Source organism: Armigeres subalbatus, chromosome 3 (assembly GCF_024139115.2).
Source record: "Armigeres subalbatus isolate Guangzhou_Male chromosome 3, GZ_Asu_2, whole genome shotgun sequence".
Lineage (NCBI taxonomy): Eukaryota > Metazoa > Arthropoda > Insecta > Diptera > Culicidae > Armigeres > Armigeres subalbatus.
The window spans coordinates 244388193-244409880 of NC_085141.1; the positions used below are offsets into that span (position 1 = coordinate 244388193).

Consider the following 21688-nt stretch of genomic DNA (forward strand, 5'->3'; position numbering starts at 1 on the left):
GAGACCCTTCCCCCTTTGGAAAGGAGGGCTCCCATACAAATGAAACACAAATTTCTTCAAAACTCGAGAATTAATCAAGCAAATGGAACCGAATCTGGCAGAGGAGGTTTTTAAAGGGGAGATATGGTTATTCGATATGGTAGTTCGAAACCCCTCCCCTTCTGGAAAAGGAAGCTACCATACAAATAAAACCGCAATTTCTGGCTAACTCTATAATAAACCGAAGAAAAAAACAATTTTAGGTGAAACAAAGTTCGTCGGGTCTGCTAGTAAAAAATAAATATTAAATTGAAAAACATAAAAAATCTCCTTGGATTTGATTAAGACTGTTTACAAAATTCTCAGCATTTCACGACTTTTTTTTGTTGTCCCCTCAAATTATTATTTTTGGGTAAAAAAAACGAGGGGAGAGAGGAGACATAAGTCAAGTCAAGTCAAGTACGACTCGAGTCAAGTACGAGACACTGAAGACGACCTTACTGTTGAGGTATAATATAAATACGTATCTGTCAAGGTACAATCAAGTGAAGACATTCCACTAAAAAGCTCAAAATAATTTTCTTAACAAAATATCCTCCGATGGCTTATTCTGGGCAAACGCATATTTTTAAATTTCCTTATATTGCCTTATGCCATTGCCTTATTCCGAGCGGATGCCTACTTTTAATGAAGCAATCACATCCACCATCCAGAAGGAAGCACATTAATTATTGCTTTTCACTGGGACAACTATGATTCCGATGAAGAGTAACAATTATCATTAATTTATACCCAGCAAATGCATGCTTTCTATGAAAGGTTTTTTTATCCTGTTCATAATTATCCCAAATACCATTTTATGTAGAATGACCTTAGGCCAAATAGTGTTATGCTAAGAACCCGCTTCATTCAGGGATATGTAATTTTCAGTGAAATGTCATATTCTGGGATATGTGTATCGGGAAGTATCATTTTCGGGAAATATCAGTTTCGTTAAAGTCATTTGTGGGGAAATGTTATTTCCAGGATAATGTTATTGTCGAGGATTTGCTATTTTTGAGGAATTCGGGCAATCGGTTTTCGGAGGATTCTACAATGTCAAAAAACCTCGGATGCACAGAATAATAAGGAATTTAAATCATGTCTAAAGGATTCAGAAGTCGTTTTGTAAACAACACCCAGCCCCAATAACCTCTCGCATTCTAAAAGTCTTTCCCAGCTTTTCAAAAAAAAATGGGAGAGAATACGTGTTTACAAATTTGGTTTGAATTGATCCATACGACAAAAAGGTATACACAGGATTTTGTTTTTACACGATTTTTTTTCGCTCGTATTTTTGATCGTGTGACTTCAATTTGCCACCAAACTTATCGCAACGTGTTTCAAAAAATCCAGAATAAAACAAAGAAAAATCACATGATAATTAATATACATTTAACATTTAGGATGAGTGGAAAATTGAGAAAATGTAAATCGTGTAAAAACAGAATCCAGTGTACTAAACTGTTCGTTTAATAAATACACACTCTCTCTCATTTATCTATGACACTCATACCCAGTCTGATATAGTCTTCCTTAGACAGAGAATATGGGCTTCAAATTTGATGGACATCGGTAAATGGGTTCAGAAGCTATACTGGATTGATCTAACCCTAAACAATACCCCACTCTCACACCCTTCCCTTTTTAAAATGACCTACCCACATCCACTAAAATCGTTCCGTTAGGACAGACAATATTTGATACAAATTTGGTTGAAATCGGCCAAGGGTCCCAGAAGGTACACTGAGTTGATCAATTACTAAGCAATAGACCTCCTTCCACACCCTCCCCCTCTTCCAAAGAGCAACCCTATTGCCTCTATCGTTGTTTCCTTAAGATAAAGAATGTGTGTTCCAAATTTGGTTTAAATCGGCCAAGGGATTCAGAAGTTACACTTAGTTAATCGATAACTTTGCAATACCCCTCCCCCCACACCTTCTCCTTTTCCAAAGAACGTTCCGTCTCCTTAAGATAAAGAATGTGTGTTCCGAATTTGGTTGAAATCGGTCAATGGGTTATGAAGTTATGCTGAAACATACATACAAACATATAAACGTTGAGTTTCATTATATAGTTTTGAGTTCTATATAATGAAAAGAAAGAAGAAGATAGAAGAAGAAGATGTGTTTTAAAATTCTTTTGATGTCTGTTTTCCATTTCATTTATTTGTTTAGCTAACATCTAAACTGATTCAACAATTTGACGTCTTCCATATGAATCAAAATTTCAATTTATCTATTCAATTAAACTTATAATTGACAAAATAAGAAAAAAAAATCTTGATGCTGAAAGGCCGCATTTGTAGTTCACGACCTCAGAAATCTAATGGTGACTGGCGAAAGTCGATTGAGGGTAAAAGACCCAATAGTGGAGGAGCTAAGCAAGCTCCAACACCAATTTCACTATTACACCTAATCTATACTTCATTTCCCTTACCTTGAGAGTGCATCCAAAAGCTCATTATCTCTATTTTATTCAAATCGTGTCATAATTGCATCAAACTCCTTGATTGTTACCTGAAATCAATCCTCCAATTATTGGTACAATGTTCCTATAGTTGTGGTATTTTGTTACTCGTGTTCCTATGGTTGCGAATCGTATAGGTTTTATACGGGATTCACAACTATTGGAACACTACGGCAACTATTGGTGCAAGGGAAAGAAAAAAATAAGGTATTTCAAAGATACTTTACCATTTTAAATTAAATTCCAATGTTATTATTGCTTCTATCGTGTTATGACAGGTCAACTAATTGACCGGTGATGTAGGTTACTGTGTTTATTTTTGAATTCCTTGCAAACCGTACTACCGCAACTATAGGAACACCCACGACTATCGGAACTTTTACCCTGATTGGGAAAATTCCGAAATTATTCAATCATTTCGCGTTGAAGTTACTCTCATACTCATGTCCATAGAACTTAAAAACAGAATTATGCATCAATCTGATATATTTATGTCCCCATGAGTGTTTTTCAAGATTGACTTTGGTTTTCTGGGTGATGATATTAAAAATGGATGTGTAAGGATATTAAAAACGTGCGTGCATTATCATATATTTCCAATCATCCGAGCATATGGAGACGCACGGTACATTTGTGCATTGGTGCATCAATTTCTTATGGCAACTTGTTTCAAGGAAAATCTGAACATAAGTATTTTTCTTGGAAAGTAAACATGACATGATCTCACCTAATTTTATCTAGCTGGTTCGTTATATTTCTATGATTGCATATTTTGTGTTGGATAAATGAAACATACTGCAATGTAAGCGGAATTTACAACTTTAAAAATATGTTATACCATAACTAGGGCTCATGCGTATGATTTATTCTTCAAATTTGTCCAAGGGAGATGCTCTAGGTTCCCTAAGCTGTTCTGTAGCTCAGACTAATTGATCTACCTGGTCAAATACCCCTGGTAACAAACCAAATGACGTGTCCGTCCAAGAAATTCCCCAAATCCCATGTGTATGATTTCCGATTCACATTAGTTCAATGTTGATTACTGATGCTCTAGATTCTCCATTTTTCCTGGAGTTGAGATCAATTAGTCCACTAGGTAAAATACATATTGTAAAAAATCTATAGCAATCTGGCATGTCCAAATTGTTCTGGAGTTCAGATCAATTGGTCTATTAGTTCAACTATCTTCTTTTAATCCAAGTGAAGAACTCGAACAAACTTTGAAAAATCACTTCAATAAGGTAAACAAACAATTCAACTATCTTAGTAATGAACTCTAAAAAGCTTTGAAAAATCACATAAATAAAGTCTTAGCAAGCTACAAAAGCTCTTGCTCTTATATGATTCATGTTAGTTCAATACTGATGTTCTGGGTTCTCTAAGTGGTTCTGGAGTTCAGATTAATTGGTCTACTGGTCAACTACGCCCGGTCACAAACCGAAAGCAACACATGTCCAGACAAATCACTAAAGCCCTTGCGTATGGTTTTCGATCCATATTAGAGAGTGAGTGCTAGTAATGGACCCCTTAACGACGGAAACTTACTTCATCGCTTCGCTAGAGTAAGACTCATGACAAATTGCATTCTGCAGCACTAGATGACAAGCAACAGGTATCAGCATCGCGTTTCGTACATAACACATGGTAAAACATTCATTTTTACTACTAAAATATGTATTTTAAAATTATGTCCAGGTTGCCTATTATGACCACCCCCGGGTCCATAATACGCAACATCGAGTTTGTTTACATACGTATAATGGTCCCCCCCATTCGATTTACATGTTCCATTTCCACATGTTCCTGTTGCCTATTATGGACCCCCCCCCCCTATGTGCTAGTAATGGACCCTCTAGTGCGTTTACATTCATAAATTAGTTAATATAACTAAATTTCAGTCTCCCAGTGCAAAACAATTGTATGAAACTACTACCCTGATAAGTGAAGCAACTTTATCCTATGGAAATTTGCAGGAAATTGTAGATTCAAGCGTAAACTCACGGTTTTTGTTCAGGGGGTCCATTATACGCACGGGGTCCATTACTAGCACTCACTCCCTAGTTCAATGTAGATGTTCTAGGTTCTCCAAATAATTTTGGAGTAAGGGTCAGTCTTCAAGGTGCAGCCCTGCGCAAATGTTTATCCGTGCTGCCGCACACGAATGAACATTCGCTTCGGGCTCGAACGTCCACTTGTAAAAATGAGCATAAACCCGAACGTAGGCTGGATGCTCATGTTTTGCACCGCGCTCACAGCGGCGCTCAAACATTGATGTTTTCAGCGCGGCTGTGAGCGCCGCTTTGAGCACGGTATAAAACATCGGTTACAATCAACAACATTTTTTGTTGGATTGGCTAAGCATTTTGGTGTTGAAACTCTAGTTTTAATATAGGGGGAATGACGGCTTTTGCAGGTTTTGTTCTATTATTGTCAGGGGGGTTTTTTATGACTGATTTTGCTCAAATTTGGCCTAAACATTCTTTGCATATCAAAGAATATTGTGGCCAAATTTCATAAAATTCGGTCGACAAAAACCCCCCTGCCAATAATAGAACAAAACCTGCCAAAGCCGTCTGTTCCCCTAATTGAAGTTCAATGGTTCTATGATATTTTGTCAAGGAATGTAATTGTCGCTGAAAAATGCACAAAACAAGCGACAGAAGAGAATAGCGATAACTCTTTGTCCTCATCTGCAGAGGATAAAGATATTGCAGCTTTCCATTTTATTTGCAACAAACATGGAGAGGTAATTGTTGTGAACTTTTCAAACTGCGATAACTTGTTTATTTCAAAAGTAAAACACAAATCATGTCAACAGATGGTTAAGTTTATGTCTAAGCTATGGTAACTGATACTTATTTAAGTTAAATTTAATTTAATAATTCAACCAAAAACATCCCCGGAAACCGACTACTTCTCAAAATGCGCGGCAGGCGATCATTGTCCTATTCTGTTGCAGTTTGGGACAAACGCTTATTGCGAGTTGAGTTTGTCCCAACATTTACAAGAGAGGACAATGTTGTTGTTTTTTTTTTAATTAAATAGCCTTTAGACTTGTTGAGAAGAGTTTCAAAAATTCTTTCAATTGCTTTCGTGTGCATTTTTGAATATTGTCTTTCCGCTACTTCTTCGACTTTGAAAAGGTGGGAACTTTCAGTTTTATGTAATTTCCTTTAAAAGTCGCACTACTTGCACTAAGTTATCTTTACACAAGTGAAAAATTGTGTTATGAATGTGTATACTGGGGTCGCATTTTAAGCGGATTTCATGAATCACGCGATTTTTTAAGCGGATTTCGACATTCACGCTGTTTCTCTTCGCGAATTTTTTTTTTACAAAGTTTTTTTACGTGGATGTACGTGGAACGTGTTCCCCTCGCAAAGACCGACCTCATTGTATTTGATTCAAGCGAGTAGGAACGCGGTTATATTTTAAAATGCCGCTAAAGTTTACTATATTGGAGGACGGTTTTGTAATCCGTGATTTTTTTTACCTTCAGTCATTATCAAAATATATCATCGAAAAACGTGTTCTGCAACTTGACATGTTTTGAACTAAGTGTTCGCTATTAGCATTTAAAGCAACCGTTATAATTGAGGCTTTTCTATGCCTGTCATTGTATACATGTGTTTTGTGTATCTTATGTAGCAAACACAATGAATATACTATGCCCAGGGCGTCGAAAATGTTTCCCTCACGAAAACACTCTAGACTGGACCCAAACATGCTAGTGGCAATATCCGTTTATTGTACACTTTTTTATGTTTTGTTTTTAGGAAGATTTTTTATTTCATTTGTTTCCCCAATTGAGTTTCATTCTTTTAATGAAGCTGGATTAAAACGATAATGTTATGTATCATATTTGCTAACACACTAAATTTTCATGTTAAAGTTAGTTTGCTTCACGTTTTGGATTATTTTCAACAATAAAACAAAACACGCTTGCTTTTCACATACTAAAGGACCACGCAGAATGGGTAATTTTGCGAACGTTTTAACTGTTTTCCCGTTTTGACGCACGCAAATGCAAATGCTGAAGGCACAACTTGTTTTCATCTACCAACTCCGATTAATTTTTTTTGCTATGCCGCTCAACTATGTTGAATTCGATGAATTCGTTGAATTCGCACCCATGTTCGATGCTGATGGTGAACACGAGCTTGAAGGAGAACGCGCGAACCAAAAGCAACCCAACATATACAGGCAAGTTCCTAAATCCCTAGCGTATGGTTTGCAATTCTTAATAGTTCAATACATATGCTCCAGGTTCTCCTAATTGCTCTGGAGTTGTGGTCCCTTCCTCTACCAGGTCAACTACGCCTTGTACCAAACCGAAATGAGAGCAAGTTGACATTTAGCTTTGCCATTGAGATCATATTGAAAACAAAATTTGATATCAATTATTATTTAATAAAAATTTATATCAAAACATGTTTTCAATATGCATTTCTCAGTTATCATAATGATAGCAGCTTTACATCAAATTATACTCTCGATTATCTAAAGTGAATTATTCCCGACTAGAAGAGCATAACAGAAACTGAACACAATTTTAACATATTGAGATATTTATAACTTATTTTGATACAATTTAGTTCTCAGTAGCCATTACCTTTCAAATGTTGTAACAGGATTAGGAGAAGTGGGGGTAACACGCCCATAGGGGTTAAAACGCGCCACCCCTGAATAAGGTTAAATATCCCCATTGTGATTATTTTCAATAGTCTATACGATAAAGCAATGAAAAATATTGCCATTGGATACATATATTTCATGATTTTTCTCTAGTTATACATGAAAAACTCGAAAAAACGATTTTTGCGTGTTTTGATGCAATTCTAGCTCGGTGGAATTTAGCCTTTCTTTCGCTGTTATACATTGATAAATTAATAATTGAGCCATGAGCCATGCTGCTTACTCGTGTTCTTTATGTTCCACACGAAATCGTCGTCAAAAATGGTTTTAAAGCGATTTTAAGGGCCTTCAAACTTCTGAGGTCGGTGTGGGGCATTACGCCCATGCTCATTTCGTATGACCGAAACAGCTGAAACATTCGGTTAATTGCCTTAATGTAGGCAATTATAATGAAAATCAGTACGATAAGCACATGCGCGTTTTAACCCATCCACTGGCGCATCTCACCCCGCATGGTTTCAAAACCATTTTTTTTCGGGTGCTTTTTAAAAATCAAATTTCTGTGCAATAAAATGGACAATTAGATGTCTGTTATCGGTAGTCAGTCGCAGATGTGCTGTTCTTCAGTATGCGCTGATGAAAACTGGCTGAAATGGTGGTTTTCATTGATAAAAATGGCATTTTCCTTAACGTGGGCGTCCTACCCCCAGTTCCCCTATATCATAATGTGATTTGAAGAAATGCTTAACACCGAATTGCCCAACAGTAGGCAATTAAAATAGATGTAGCAAAGCCTCCCAGCCATAGATATCACAACGCTGGTATAATTTGAGAAGGTTGCCTTAGTTGTAATGTTGTTTCATCTTCTTGAAAAATATTCTTGTTCGAACAAAAACAAAAATTTCTGATTGTTGATCACAATCTGGAGACCTATCACGACCTGTAAAAATTCCAACTGAACAGAAACAATATATTTTGTATCTGATTCTATTATAAATTTCTATCAAAATATGTTATTTTTATGATAAAGTTGTAACAAAATTTGATAGTTTTTTGTTTCCAGTAGTGTAGTTTTTGATAGAAATTTAGATATTTTAACAACATCCTGCACCATGTTTCTATCAAATTTTGTTATAAAAATTTAGTATAACATAATAACATGAGTTGATATAATTTTGATATGACCTTCTAGTCGGGACAAAGATTAAAAGCAACCTGAAAACAAAATATACTGTTTTTGTTATGAATTCTTATAAGAATAATCTATTCTAGTACCTGTCATAAGACGAGTTTAAACAATCCCATTGAATTCCACCACTTAATTGTATCCTGACAGATACGTATTTCGACCTCAACAGTAAGGCCGTCTTCCAGTGTCTTGTACTTGACTCGACTTTAAATAGTCGAGTCAAGTACAAATACTCATTTTGATATCAAATAAAAAAAATCTCATGACTTCAAACTTTCTAATCATGTTGATTTCATTGACATTTGTTTTCAGTACGATTCCACGTTGTCAAAATATGCTCTCATTTCTGCTGTGTTAACCATTAATCCATACAAAACGACATCAACTGGAGTAATCAAATAATTGACATATTGACAGCAAATTTTGATTTCCATTTGATTTCAAACTTTGCTTGGGAAGCGCTCCAAATTGTTCTGGAGTTTAAGGGCCGATGCCCACGTAGCGTTTTTGCAAGCTGCGTGCACGCCGCGTCCACGCAAAGTACCAAACATCAAATGTAGTCATTGCTGGGTACCATTTGATGCTGGGTACCTAACGTGAACGCCGCGTCCACGCAGAGTAAAAAACCGCTACGTGAACATCGGTCCTAAATCAATTGGTCTACCAGATCAACTACGCCTGGTAACAAAATGGAAGCACCCCTGCCTGTAAAGCCTTTGCGTATGGTTTATGGTTATTATAAGTTCAACGCAAATGTTCTACGTTTCTGCCTTGGAATAATTTGAATAATATGTAGTCCCATATTTGGTAAATACAAGAGAATGCTTCTTTTTTTAATGTATGTGAAGTCTGGCCACGCCAAAAAGAACTTCGAAAGCAGCCGTGGGACTCGAAAAGATGGCCTAATTTAGACTGAATTGTCCGCACTTTACGCGCCTTTTGACTATGAATACAGGAAAGCTCTAATGCTACGTTTCGACATGGAAAGTGAATTGAACAACTCAGTTGAATTTAATTGACTTGCCAAAAGATGAACATGTTCAACTTTCTTTTCGTTCAAGTGAATTGAGTTAAGTTAAGGTGTTTACACGTTCGATTCAAGCGACTTGCTCAATTCATTTGCCTTGTCTAAACGTAGCATAAGTTAAAGATTGGTATTATCATTGGAAATCCTTGGATCTCTCGCTAAAATTGTATTTAACCAACTGGCTTCACTCAAATTGGAAGCATTTGCATAAGGAAGATCAATTAATTACGTAACGCAAACCTATTGTTACACTTTTTGTAAGAAGCAACAACAAAATTTATGGATGTTCCCCGAGAAGTTTTTCCAGCCGAATCGCTCAGCACATCATATCATAGAGTCTTCCGTCTTCTGTCCGTGCTGAGCGGCGTCTGTTCAAACTGCTTATTTTTTATAATGCACCGATAGCATTGCTAATTATTTTTTGATATCTGTAATATTTTTAACCGACGTTTCAGTAGTTTGAGCTGAAATTCTGAGTTTCGGTAATATTCATTCTTGATCAACTCGGCTCTAAGAAAACATTGTACATTAAAAAAATAAACCGATAGTAAAAATCAATGTGCTCTGCTGAGCACCTGGTAAAATAATAGAAGTTAGTCCACGCGTGATAGCTGCCGATCGCAGTTCAATTTTTAAATAAGTTGAAATAATTTGTACCAATGGATGGAAGCAAATTTGAACTGGTTTGTAAATTTGATTTTATAATTCATGTTTATGAATTTGCAGGCAAATTACTGAAAAGCCATCATTGTCGTCAGCTTCGTAAGTGACCTTAGATGGGTTGAATCAGAGTGTTGTGCTTTTGAATTTGTTGTTCAACATTGCACTAGCAAACAACGCTTGTAAGCTGTTACCCAATTTCGAAGGCATTTTCAATCGAAGCATTTAACTTAAAATAGTAGTGACAAATCGAAAAGTTTAATTTATTCGATATAGAAAATCTTTTTGCTTTTGAAGTGGAATCAAAGTAGAGGCGTAATGTTAAAATGTATGATTTGGATCAAGTTATAAGTCGTAAAGTGAAAATTTCTGCATTAAAAAATGTGTAAATCATTTCAAGTTTCAAATAATATTTCAATAGTAGTTTGTGTAACTAGTTGCAAAAAGATGATTTTTTCAGCACGAGTTGTACGGCAAGCCTCGTTGGATAAATACTACGAGTGCTGAAAAAATCGAGTTTTGCAACGAGTTGCACACGCTATTTTTTGCAATGACGAAAAATGAGCTTTGTTATGATAAATCTGTACCAAAATAGTAAAGACTGATTTACTTAAATAATGTTGCTGCAGATAACAATCAGATTATATGTTATCATGCCGCATCGCATAGTTCTACAAGCCTTGAAGCGATAGATGAACTCGTCTTTGGAAAATTCTGATGCTATGTCCATCAAACTATTTCATTTATTACGCGACGCAGAGAATACACTATTTGAACCCAAGCTAATTCAGCAAAATGTAGTCATGTAACTACTGTTGAGTTGCATAATGTTCATTAAAGCACCCATTTTGTTGGTATGGAAAAGTAGGCCGTTTTATCACTCAAAGACGAACTGTAAACCAGGTATTATGATCAGGAATTGCAAAAAATATTTTATAACCTTTATAACCTAGTTCAATGTTTCTAAAGTTGAATTATACAGCTCTAGAAATTGTCATTAACATTGTCGTCATCAAAACGTAAAAACGAAATCACACTACTTAAAATCGAAATGAAAAAATATATTTATTGAGTGAGCACAGTGAGCAGCTGGATTCCAAGCAAAACAAACTGCTTTTCCATATTTGATTTTGATGACGATGTTGATGGTGGGTTCTTGAACATTTAGTGTCACATCCTTTTGTCTTTGAAAACAGTATGACTAGGTACCGAGGAATCCATTCTTGAAAAAGCATAACGATCGTAAACTGTCTACAAGTACTGTCCAACAGGTAATTTTTCAAGATGTGACAATGACAAGTCACGGAGTAAAACATTGAATGCGCACATTGATGGTTGTCGACGTGTTCTGCATGCAAAATAAAACCACGATGGGAAAATCGCAATGTTGAACCGCTTTGAAGTGGCCTAATTGCAAAACCCTGTTAACCGGTTCGTAGTAGTTATGATTCGCCTGCATGAAGTTGTGTCGATGCAACAAACCCACTGCTCGCTGGCAACGATGAGTGGGCATTTATTTATCAACAGTTTTTTTTGCATCAATCGAATCTATTTTTAACCCAAGACGTTATCATGACAAAAGTAAAAATGGAACGGAGACCTGAGTAACAATGAGCGGAATCTCTTTCAGTGCTCTCTGTTTCGTTAATTACTCAGTCCGCATAGTCAGTACTCCTAGCGTGTACCAGTTCAGCTCATGTCTGTATCTTCCGCTCTACTTTGATGGAAATTTTGGTATCAGTATTTATATCAAAAGAAGAAGCAACAAAAAAATATTCGGTGTTTCTGGAGAATTGGGTGAGATCTATTCACAATCGAGATTCCATCGGAAAAGCTTTTCACCGTATGATTTTGATGCTTGCGGGGGTGATGGCAGTGCTTTGGTTCCATTGGCTCCTTCATTAAGATTTCAGACGCGAAGGTGCAAAGAGCAAGTGCGAACTGTAATAGCTGTGCACGCTACACTGCGAACACTAGACATGTGTGTAAACGCCAAGTCAATCGAATACAGAGAATGTTTAAATACTACACTTAATAGAATAACTGGAAACTGCTTCATATAACATTATATTCATCTCAACATGAAAGAAAGAAATACATCACCTATCTCGTCGTTTTTTTACTAACATGCGTGGCTCACTGCTGAAATCACAAACATAAGAAAGAAATCAATCCCTTTTTACCCTTCTTACATCCTAAGAAGGGTATAAAGATCCTTGAAAAACCGACTTTTTATCCGAGGCTCAGGAGACCCAAGTCGTATATACCAATCAACTCAGCTCGACAGACTGAGCACATGTATGTATGTGTGTGTGTGTGTGTGTGTGTGTGTGTGTGTGTGTGTGTGTGTGTGTGTGTGTGTGTGTGTGTGTGTGTGTGTGTGTGTGTGTGTGTGTGTGTGTGTGTGTGTGTGTGTGTGTGTGTGTGTGTGTGTGTGTGTGTGTGTGTGTGTGTGTGTGTGTGTGTGTGTGTGTGTGTGTGTGTGTGTGTGTGTGTGTGTGTGTGTGTGTGTGTGTGTGTGTGTGTGTGTGTGTGTGTGTGTGTGTGTGTGTGTGTGTGTGTGTGTGTGTGTGTGTGTGTGTGTGTGTGTGTGTGTGTGTGTGTGTGTGTGTGTGTGTGTGTGTGTGTGTGTGTGTGTGTGTGTGTGTGTGTGTGTGTGTGTGTGTGTGTGTGTGTGTGTGTGTGTGTGTGTGTGTGTGTGTGTGTGTGTGTGTGTGTGTGTGTGTGTGTGTGTGTGTGTGTGTGTGTGTGTGTGTGTGTGTGTGTGTGTGTGTGTGTGTGTGTGTGTGTGTGTGTGTGTGTGTGTGTGTGTGTGTGTGTGTGTGTGTGTGTGTGTGTGTGTGTGTGTGTGTGTGTGTGTGTGTGTGTGTGTGTGTGTGTGTGTGTGTGTGTGTGTGTGTGTGTGTGTGTGTGTGTGTGTGTGTGTGTGTGTGTGTGTGTGTGTGTGTGTGTGTGTGTGTGTGTGTGTGTGTGTGTGTGTGTGTGTGTGTGTGTGTGTGTGTGTGTGTGTGTGTGTGTGTGTGTGTGTGTGTGTGTGTGTGTGTGTGTGTGTGTGTGTGTGTGTGTGTGTGTGTGTGTGTGTGTGTGTGTGTGTGTGTGTGTGTGTGTGTGTGTGTGTGTGTGTGTGTGTGTGTGTGTGTGTGTGTGTGTGTGTGTGTGTGTGTGTGTGTGTGTGTGTGTGTGTGTGTGTGTGTGTGTGTGTGTGTGTGTGTGTGTGTGTGTGTGTGTGTGTGTGTGTGTGTGTGTGTGTGTGTGTGTGTGTGTGTGTGTGTGTGTGTGTGTGTGTGTGTGTGTGTGTGTGTGTGTGTGTGTGTGTGTGTGTGTGTGTGTGTGTGTGTGTGTGTGTGTGTGTGTGTTTTTTTTTTATTGAGTTATGACACTTTCGTCTGCACTTCCTCGCAAAACTGCTTGGAAAAATTCACCATCTCCCCTTGCGGCCTGCTAGGGATTGGGCTCTGGGATCACGCCTGCTAAGTTACCTTCCACAATTAGGTAATCTTGCTTCTATGGAAATTTGCTTCCAACGTGGTGGGAGGAAAACCCTCGACTGAGGGAAAAACCTCCTTACTTGTTTTGTTACCTTGCTTCCCCTCGGACCGCAAGATAACTGTCTACTTCATGGATTCTACCATTCGAATTTTCCATCTTTCCATCCTATTCGTGTCTATGCCTAAACTTCTCCGGTACTACCAATATGCTTTACTACTTATGCTTACTGTGTGTGTGTGTGTGTGTGTGTGTGTGTGTGTGTGTGTGTGTGTGTGTGTGTGTGTGCGTATGTGTGTGCGTTACAAAAATGTCACATCAAGATCTCAGCCGTCCGTGGACCGATTTGCACGATTTTAACACTAAACGAAAGCTATGACTTTGTCATTGTACGAGTTTAATTTTTTGACATTTGGTTCCAGAGATATGTGAGAAATACGAACATGAAGTGTATTTTCAGAAAAGTAACAAAATAATGTCACATGAATATCTCAGCCGGAGACCCAAGTCGTATATACCAATCAACTCAGCTCGACGAGCTGAGCACATGTATGTGTGTGTGTGTGTGTGCGTGTGTGCGTGTGTGCGTATGTGTGTGCGTTACAAAAATCTCACATCAAGATCTCAGACGTCCGTGGACCGATTTGCACGATTTTAACACTAAACGAAAGCTATGTCTTTGTCATTGTACGAGTTCAATTTTTTTTGCAATCGGACATTTGATTCCAGAGATATGTGAGAAATACGAACATGAAGTGCATTTTCAGAAAACTAACAAAATAATGTCACATGAATATCTCAGCCGTCTGTAAACCAATTTGCATGATTTTATCTTTAAACGAAAGCTATGACTTTGCCATTGAACCCATTGTATTTTGTTTTTGCAATTAGACATTGGGTTCCGGAGATATCTCTGAAATACGAACATAAAGCATTAGACGTATCAACTTCACACATTGGTAAAATATGTCCCATCAAGATCTCAGTCGTCCTTGGACCGATTTGTGCGATTTTATCTTTAAACGAAAGCTATGTTTCTGTCATTGGACTCATTAATTTTTTTCTGCAATCGGAAATTCGGTTTCAGAGATATCTGTGAAATACGAATATGAGACATATTTTCAGACTACTAATGAAAAATTGTCACACCAATATCTCAGCCGTCTATGACCCGATTTAAACTCTTTTGGGCTTAAACAGAAGCTGTAATATTGCCATTTAAGGCGGCAAGTCAAATCTGCAGTCTTTTTGTATTTTTTAAAAATTGTTAAATTACCAGAAATATCCCTTTTTACCCTTCTTACACCCTAAGAAGGGTATAAAGATCGCTTGAAAAACCGACTTTTTATCCGAGGCTCGGAGACCCAAGTCGTATATACCAATCAACTCAGCTCGACGAACTGAGCACATGTATGTATGTGTGTGTGTGTGTGCGTGTGTGCGTATGTGTGTGCGTTACAAAAATCTCACATCAAGATCTCAGCCGTCCGTGGACCGATTTGCACGATTTTAACACTAAACGAAAGCTATGACTTTGTCATTGTACGAGTTCAATTTTTTTTGCAATCGGACATTTGGTTCCAGAGATATAGTGCACATGAAGTGCATTTTCAGAAAACTAACAAAATAATGTCACATGAATATCTCAGCCGTCTGTAAACCAATTTGCATGATTTTATCTTTAAACGAAAGCTATGACTTTGCCATTGAACCCATTGTATTTTGTTTTTGCAATTAGACATTGGGTTCCGGAGATATCTCTGAAATACGAACATAAAGCATTAGACGTATCAACTTCACACATTGATAAAATATGTCCCATCAAGATCTCAGTCGTCCTTGGACCGATTTGTGCGATTTTATCTTTAAACGAAAGCTATGTTTTTGTCATTGGACCCATTAATTTTTTTTCTGCAATCGGAAATTCGGTTTCAGAGATATCTGTGAAATACGAATATGAGACATATTTTCAGACTACTAATGAAGAATTGTCACACCAATATCTCAGCCGTCTATAACCCGATTTGAACTCTTTTGGGCTTAAACAGAAGCTGTAATATTGCCATCGGCAGGCGGCAAATCAAATCTGCAGTCTTTTTGTATTTTTTAAAAATTGTTAAATTTCCAGAAATATCCCTTTACCCTTCTTACACCCTAAGAAGGGTATAAAGATCGCTTGAAAAACCGACTTTTATCCGAGGCTCGGAGACCCAAGTCGTATATACCAATCAACTCAGCTCGACGAACTGAGCACATGTATGTATGTGTGTGTGTGTGTGCGTGTGTGCGTGTGTGCGTATGTGTGCGTTACAAAATCTCACATCAAGATCTCAGCCGTCCGTGGACCGATTTGCACGATTTTAACACTAAACGAAAGCTTTGTCATTGTACGAGTTCAATTTTTTTGCAATCGGACATTTGGTTCCAGAGATATGTGAGAAATACGAACATGAAGTGCATTTTCAGAAAACTAACATAATAATGTCACATGAATATCTCAGCCGTCTGTAAATCAATTTGCATGATTTTATCTTTAAACGAAAGCTATGACTTTGCCATTGAACCCATTGTATTTTGTTTTTGCAATTAGACATTGGGTTCCGGAGATATCTCTGAAATACGAACATCAAGCATTAGACGTATCAACTTCACACATTGGTAAAATATGTCCCAAAAAGATCTCAATCGTCCTTGGACCGATTTGTGCGATTTTATCTTTAAACGAAAGCTGTGTTTTTGTCATTGGACTCATTAATTTTTTTCTGCAATCGGAAATTCGGTTTCAGAGATATCTGTGAAATACGAATATGAGACATATTTTCAGACTACTAATGAAAAATTGTCACACCAATATCTCAGCCGTCTATGACCCGATTTGAACTCTTTCGGGCTTAAACAGAAGCTGTAATATTGCCATTTAAGGCGGCAAATCAAATCTGCAGCCTTTTTGTATTTTTTAAAAATTGTTAAATTTTCAGAAATATCCCTTTTTACCCTTCTTACACCCTAAGAAGGGTATAAAGATCGCTTGAAAACCCGACTTTTTATCCGAGGCTCGGAGACCCAAGTCGTATATACCAATCAACTCAGCTCGACGAACTGAGCACATGTATGTATGTGTGTGTGTGTGTGCGTGTGTGCGTGTGTGCGTATGTGTGTGCGTTACAAAAATCTCACATCAAGATCTCAGCCGTCCGTGGACCGATTTGCACGATTTTAACACTAAACGAAAGCTATGACTTTGTCATTGTACGAGTTCAATTTTTTTTGCAATCGGACATTTGGTTCCAGAGATATATGAGAAATACGAACATGAAGTGCATTTTCAGAAAACTAACAAAATAATGTCACATGAATATCTCAGCCGTCTGTAAACCAATTTGCATGATTTTATCTTTAAACGAAAGCTATGACTTTGCCATTGAACCCATTGTATTTTGTTTTTGCAATTAGACATTGGGTTCCGGAGATATCTCTGAAATACGAACATAAAGCATTAGACGTATCAACTTCACACATTGATAAAATATGTCCCATCAAGATCTCAGTCGTCCTTGGACCGATTTGTGCGATTTTATCTTTAAACGAAAGCTATGTTTTTGTCATTGGACCCATTAATTTTTTTCTGCAATCGGAAATTCGGTTTCAGAGATATCTGTGAAATACGAATATGAGACATATTTTCAGACTACTAATGAAGAATTGTCACACCAATATCTCAGCCGTCTATAACCCGATTTGAACTCTTTTGGGCTTAAACAGAAGCTGTAATATTGCCATCGGCAGGCGGCAAATCAAATCTGCAGTCTTTTTGTATTTTTTAAAAATTGTTAAATTTCCAGAAATATCCCTTTTTACCCTTCTTACACCCTAAGAAGGGTATAAAGATCGCTTGAAAAACCGACTTTTTATCCGAGGCTCGGAGACCCAAGTCGTATATACCAATCAACTCAGCTCGACGAACTGAGCACATGTATGTATGTGTGTGTGTGTGTGTGCGTGTGTGCGTGTGTGCGTTACAAAAATCTCACATCAAGATCTCAGCCGTCCGTGGACCGATTTGCACGATTTTAACACTAAACGAAAGCTTTGTCATTGTACGAGTTCATTTTTTTTGCAATCGGACATTTGGTTCCAGAGATATGTGAGAAATACGAACATGAAGTGCATTTTCAGAAAACTAACAGAATAATGTCACATGAATATCTCAGCCGTCTGTAAATCAATTTGCATCATTTTATCTTTAAACGAAAGCTATGACTTTGCCATTGAACCCATTGTATTTTGTTTTTGCAATTAGACATTGGGTTCCGGAGATATCTCTGAAATACGAACATCAAGCATTAGACGTATCAACTTCACACATTGGTAAAATATGTCCCAAAAAGATCTCAATCGTCCTTGGACCGATTTGTGCGATTTTATCTTTAAACGAAAGCTGTGTTTTTGTCATTGGACTCATTAATTTTTTTCTGCAATCGGAAATTCGGTTTCAGAGATATCTGTGAAATACGAATATGAGACATATTTTCAGACTACTAATGAAAATTGTCACACCAATATCTCAGCCGTCTATGACCCGATTTGAACTCTTTCGGGCTTAAACAGAAGCTGTAATATTGCCATTTAAGGCGGCAAATCAAATCTGCAGCCTTTTTGTATTTTTTTAAAATTGTTAAATTTTCAGAAATATCCCTTTTTACCCTTCTTACACCCTAAGAAGGGTATAAAGATCGCTTGAAAACCCGACTTTTTATCCGAGGCTCGGAGACCCAAGTCGTATATACCAATCAACTCAGCTCGACGAACTGAGCACATGTATGTATGTGTGTGTGTGTGTGTGCGCGTGTGTGCGTATGTGTGTGCGTTACAAAAATCTCACATCAAGATCTCAGCCGTCCGTGGACCGATTTGCATGATTTTAACACTAAACGAAAGCTATGACTTTGTCATTGTACGAGTTCATTTTTTTTGCAGTCGGACATTTGGTTCCAGAGATATATGAGAAATACGAACATGAAGTGCATTTTCAGAAAACTAACAAAATAATGTCACATAAATATCTCAGCCGTCTGTAAACCAATTTGCATGATTTTATCTTTAAACGAAAGCTATGACTTTGCCATTGAACCCATTGTATTTTGTTTTTGCAATTAGACATTGGGTTCCGGAGATATCTCTGAAATACGAACATAAAGCATTAGACGTATCAACTTCACACATTGGTAAAATATGTCTCGTCAAGATCTCAGTCGTCCTTGGACCGGTTTTTGTGATTTTATCTTTAAACGAAAGCTATGCTTTTGTCATTGGACCAATTAATTTTTTTTCTGCAATTGGAAATTCGGTTTCAGAGATATCTGTGAAATACGAATATGAGACATATTTTCAGACTACTAATGAAGGATTGTCACACCAATATCTCAGCCGTCTATGACCCGATTTGAACTCTTTTGGGCTTAAACAGAAGCTGTAATATTGCCATTCAAAGCGGCAAATCAAATCTGTAGTCTTTTTGTATTTTTAAAAATTGTTAAATTTCAGAAATATCCCTTTTACCCTTCTTACACCCTAAGAAGGGTATAAAGATCGCTTGAAAAACCGACTTTTTATCCGAGGCTCGGAGACCCAAGTCGTATATACCAATCCACTCAGCTCGACGAACTGAGCACATGTATGTATGTGTGTGTGTGTGTGTGTGTGTGTGCGTGTGTGCGTTACAAAAATCTCACATCAAGATCTCAGCCGTCCGTGGACCGATTTGCACGATTTTAACACTAAACGAAAGCTATGACTTTGTCATTGTACAAGTTCAATTTTTTTTGCAATCGGACATTTGGTTCCAGATATATGTGAGAAATACGAACATGAAGTGTATTTTCAGAAAACTAACAAAATAATGTCACATAAATATCTCAGCCGTCTGTAAACCAATTTGCATGATTTTATCTTTAAACGAAAGCTATGACTTTGCCATTGAACCCATTGTATTTTGTTTTGCAATTAGACATTGGGTTCCGGAGATATCTCTGAAATACGAACATAAAGCATTAGACGTATCAACTTCACACATTGGTAAAATATGTCCCAACAAGATCTCAGTCGTCCTTGGACCGATTTGTGCGATTTTATCTTTAAACGAAAGTTATGTTTTTGTCATTGGACTCATTAATTTTTTTCTGCAATCGAAAATTCGGTTTCAGAGATATCTGTGAAATACGAATATGAGACATATTTTCAGGCTACTCATGAAAAATTGTCACACCAATATCTCAGCCGTCTATGACCCGATTTGAACTCTTTTGGGCTTAAACAGAAGCTGTAATATTGCCATTTAAGGCGGCAAATCAAATCTGCAGTCTTTTTGTATTTTTTAAAAATTGTTAAATTTTCAGAAATATCCCTTGATAATATCAGTTATTTTATATTCAATTGAAGGTCATATGCATAGAAATTGTAATATGCACTGGGCACACACAACCATTCAAAAGTGTAAGAAGGGTTGCGTTCACTGTAGGTGGATTAAGTCGGGTTTTTTATTTTGAAATCGATAAAAGCATGATATTATCAGTTATTTTATATTCAATTGAAGGTCATATGCATAGAAATTGTAATATGCACTGGGCACACACAACCATTCAAAAGTGTAAGAAGAGTTGCGTTCACTGTAGGTGGATTAAGTCGGGTTTATTGCTTTGTTTTTGATAGGATAAACATAGGGGCTATGAGATGAAGTCCAGGAGAAGTAACCCTGCCTATACATATATCATTATATCCATGCATGCTAACAAAAAACCAACTCAAATTAAACCGCATCTGTCCTTTTTGTGAATATGATTAAAATAGGAGCATGTAATTATTGATGGAACAAATCTTTCTACATATATGATTGCATAAACTGTGAAGTTGTTGCCGGCGACAAATCATTTACTTTTCACAATTGAAAAGCTCCAAAACGAAAATTGGCAATCGTTATCATCTGGAAATCATTCTGTACAACACTGATTAGATTTGCATAAAACAATATTTTACATTATTGAAAGCCTGAACACAGTCGAGTTGAGGAACTTCAGAAGAATAAAATTAAGTTAATTGAAAGTTCGACTGTATGTAACTTTTTTTCAGCAAATTTGAAAGCAAAAACCTCAAAATTATGAAAAAAAAATAATTGAACTTGGACAAATCGACGACGCTACATAGCAACACGGCGTCACAGAAAGCACTTTTTCCATTCGGGGTTAACAAAACGATTTTCGGCCAACATGCCAGTTCAGCATGTATAGAAATCACAATTCACGTATGTACGTACATATTTTAACAGTTTGGGATTAGAATAATCGATCGGTTTCCGTTATGGCTTACGGAGAATTCTCTTCTTCCGGACTGGGACCTAATGATTGTTAGCGATAAAATCTAGACACATCATGTTTGCGATGTGTCGCTACACTATAAAAATGAAATTTGTTTAACGTGTCTCAGTTTGTTGTTTGCAAACATGATACAGTATTGACCCGATTTTGTCACTCCCCGATTTTGTCTACTCCTGATTTTGTCTACCCCCGATTTTATCACGTTTTCGACCCGATTTTATCACATTTTCGACCCAATTTCGCCACCCCAAAATTTTTTGAAAATTTTAGTTGTTCTTTTTATTTTTGCAAATAATACAGCAAATAACAATGAGTTTCATGAGATAATTTTCATCGCCTGTGGTTTATTATAAATCATTCCTGAGTACCTGTCAAGAATTTTGTAAGACTTTTCGACAAGAAATTATGGGTTCCGTTCACGTATTTTGCCTTCCCAAGGCATGAACTGATTCATATTTGTGAATCAAATTAAAAAATTGAAAAAAATAATTCCGATTTTGTCACATTTCCTATTTTATCACCTAAAAACTCACCAGGGGGGTGATAAAATCGGGATATTACTGTATTAAACATTTGTTCTTGTTGCGAAGTTAAGCGTCTACTTAGATTGATGAAAGAGAAAGTCAATTCAAACTGAAGCATAATATACTTACCTAAACTTATTATAATGCAAGAGATCAATGATGAGTATTCTTTTTCTTAGAGCAAAACCTTTTCTTCACCAACGACTCGTTGTTTTCATGAAGTACATCGACACGATTGTTGATAGTAAACGTATTTCTTGGAGTTAATCAAGTAATTTTTCAGTTAAACTTTGCCAAATCTTATTTGGAA

At 37.1% G+C, this 21688-nt stretch overlaps 1 protein-coding gene across 2 annotated transcripts in view; it reads right to left on the minus strand.

Moving 5' to 3' along the window:
* The window catches only part of LOC134222336 (guanine nucleotide-binding protein G(s) subunit alpha), a 118790-nt gene that overhangs the window by 58850 nt on the left and 38252 nt on the right, over positions 1-21688 (minus strand). The window lies entirely within an intron of this gene.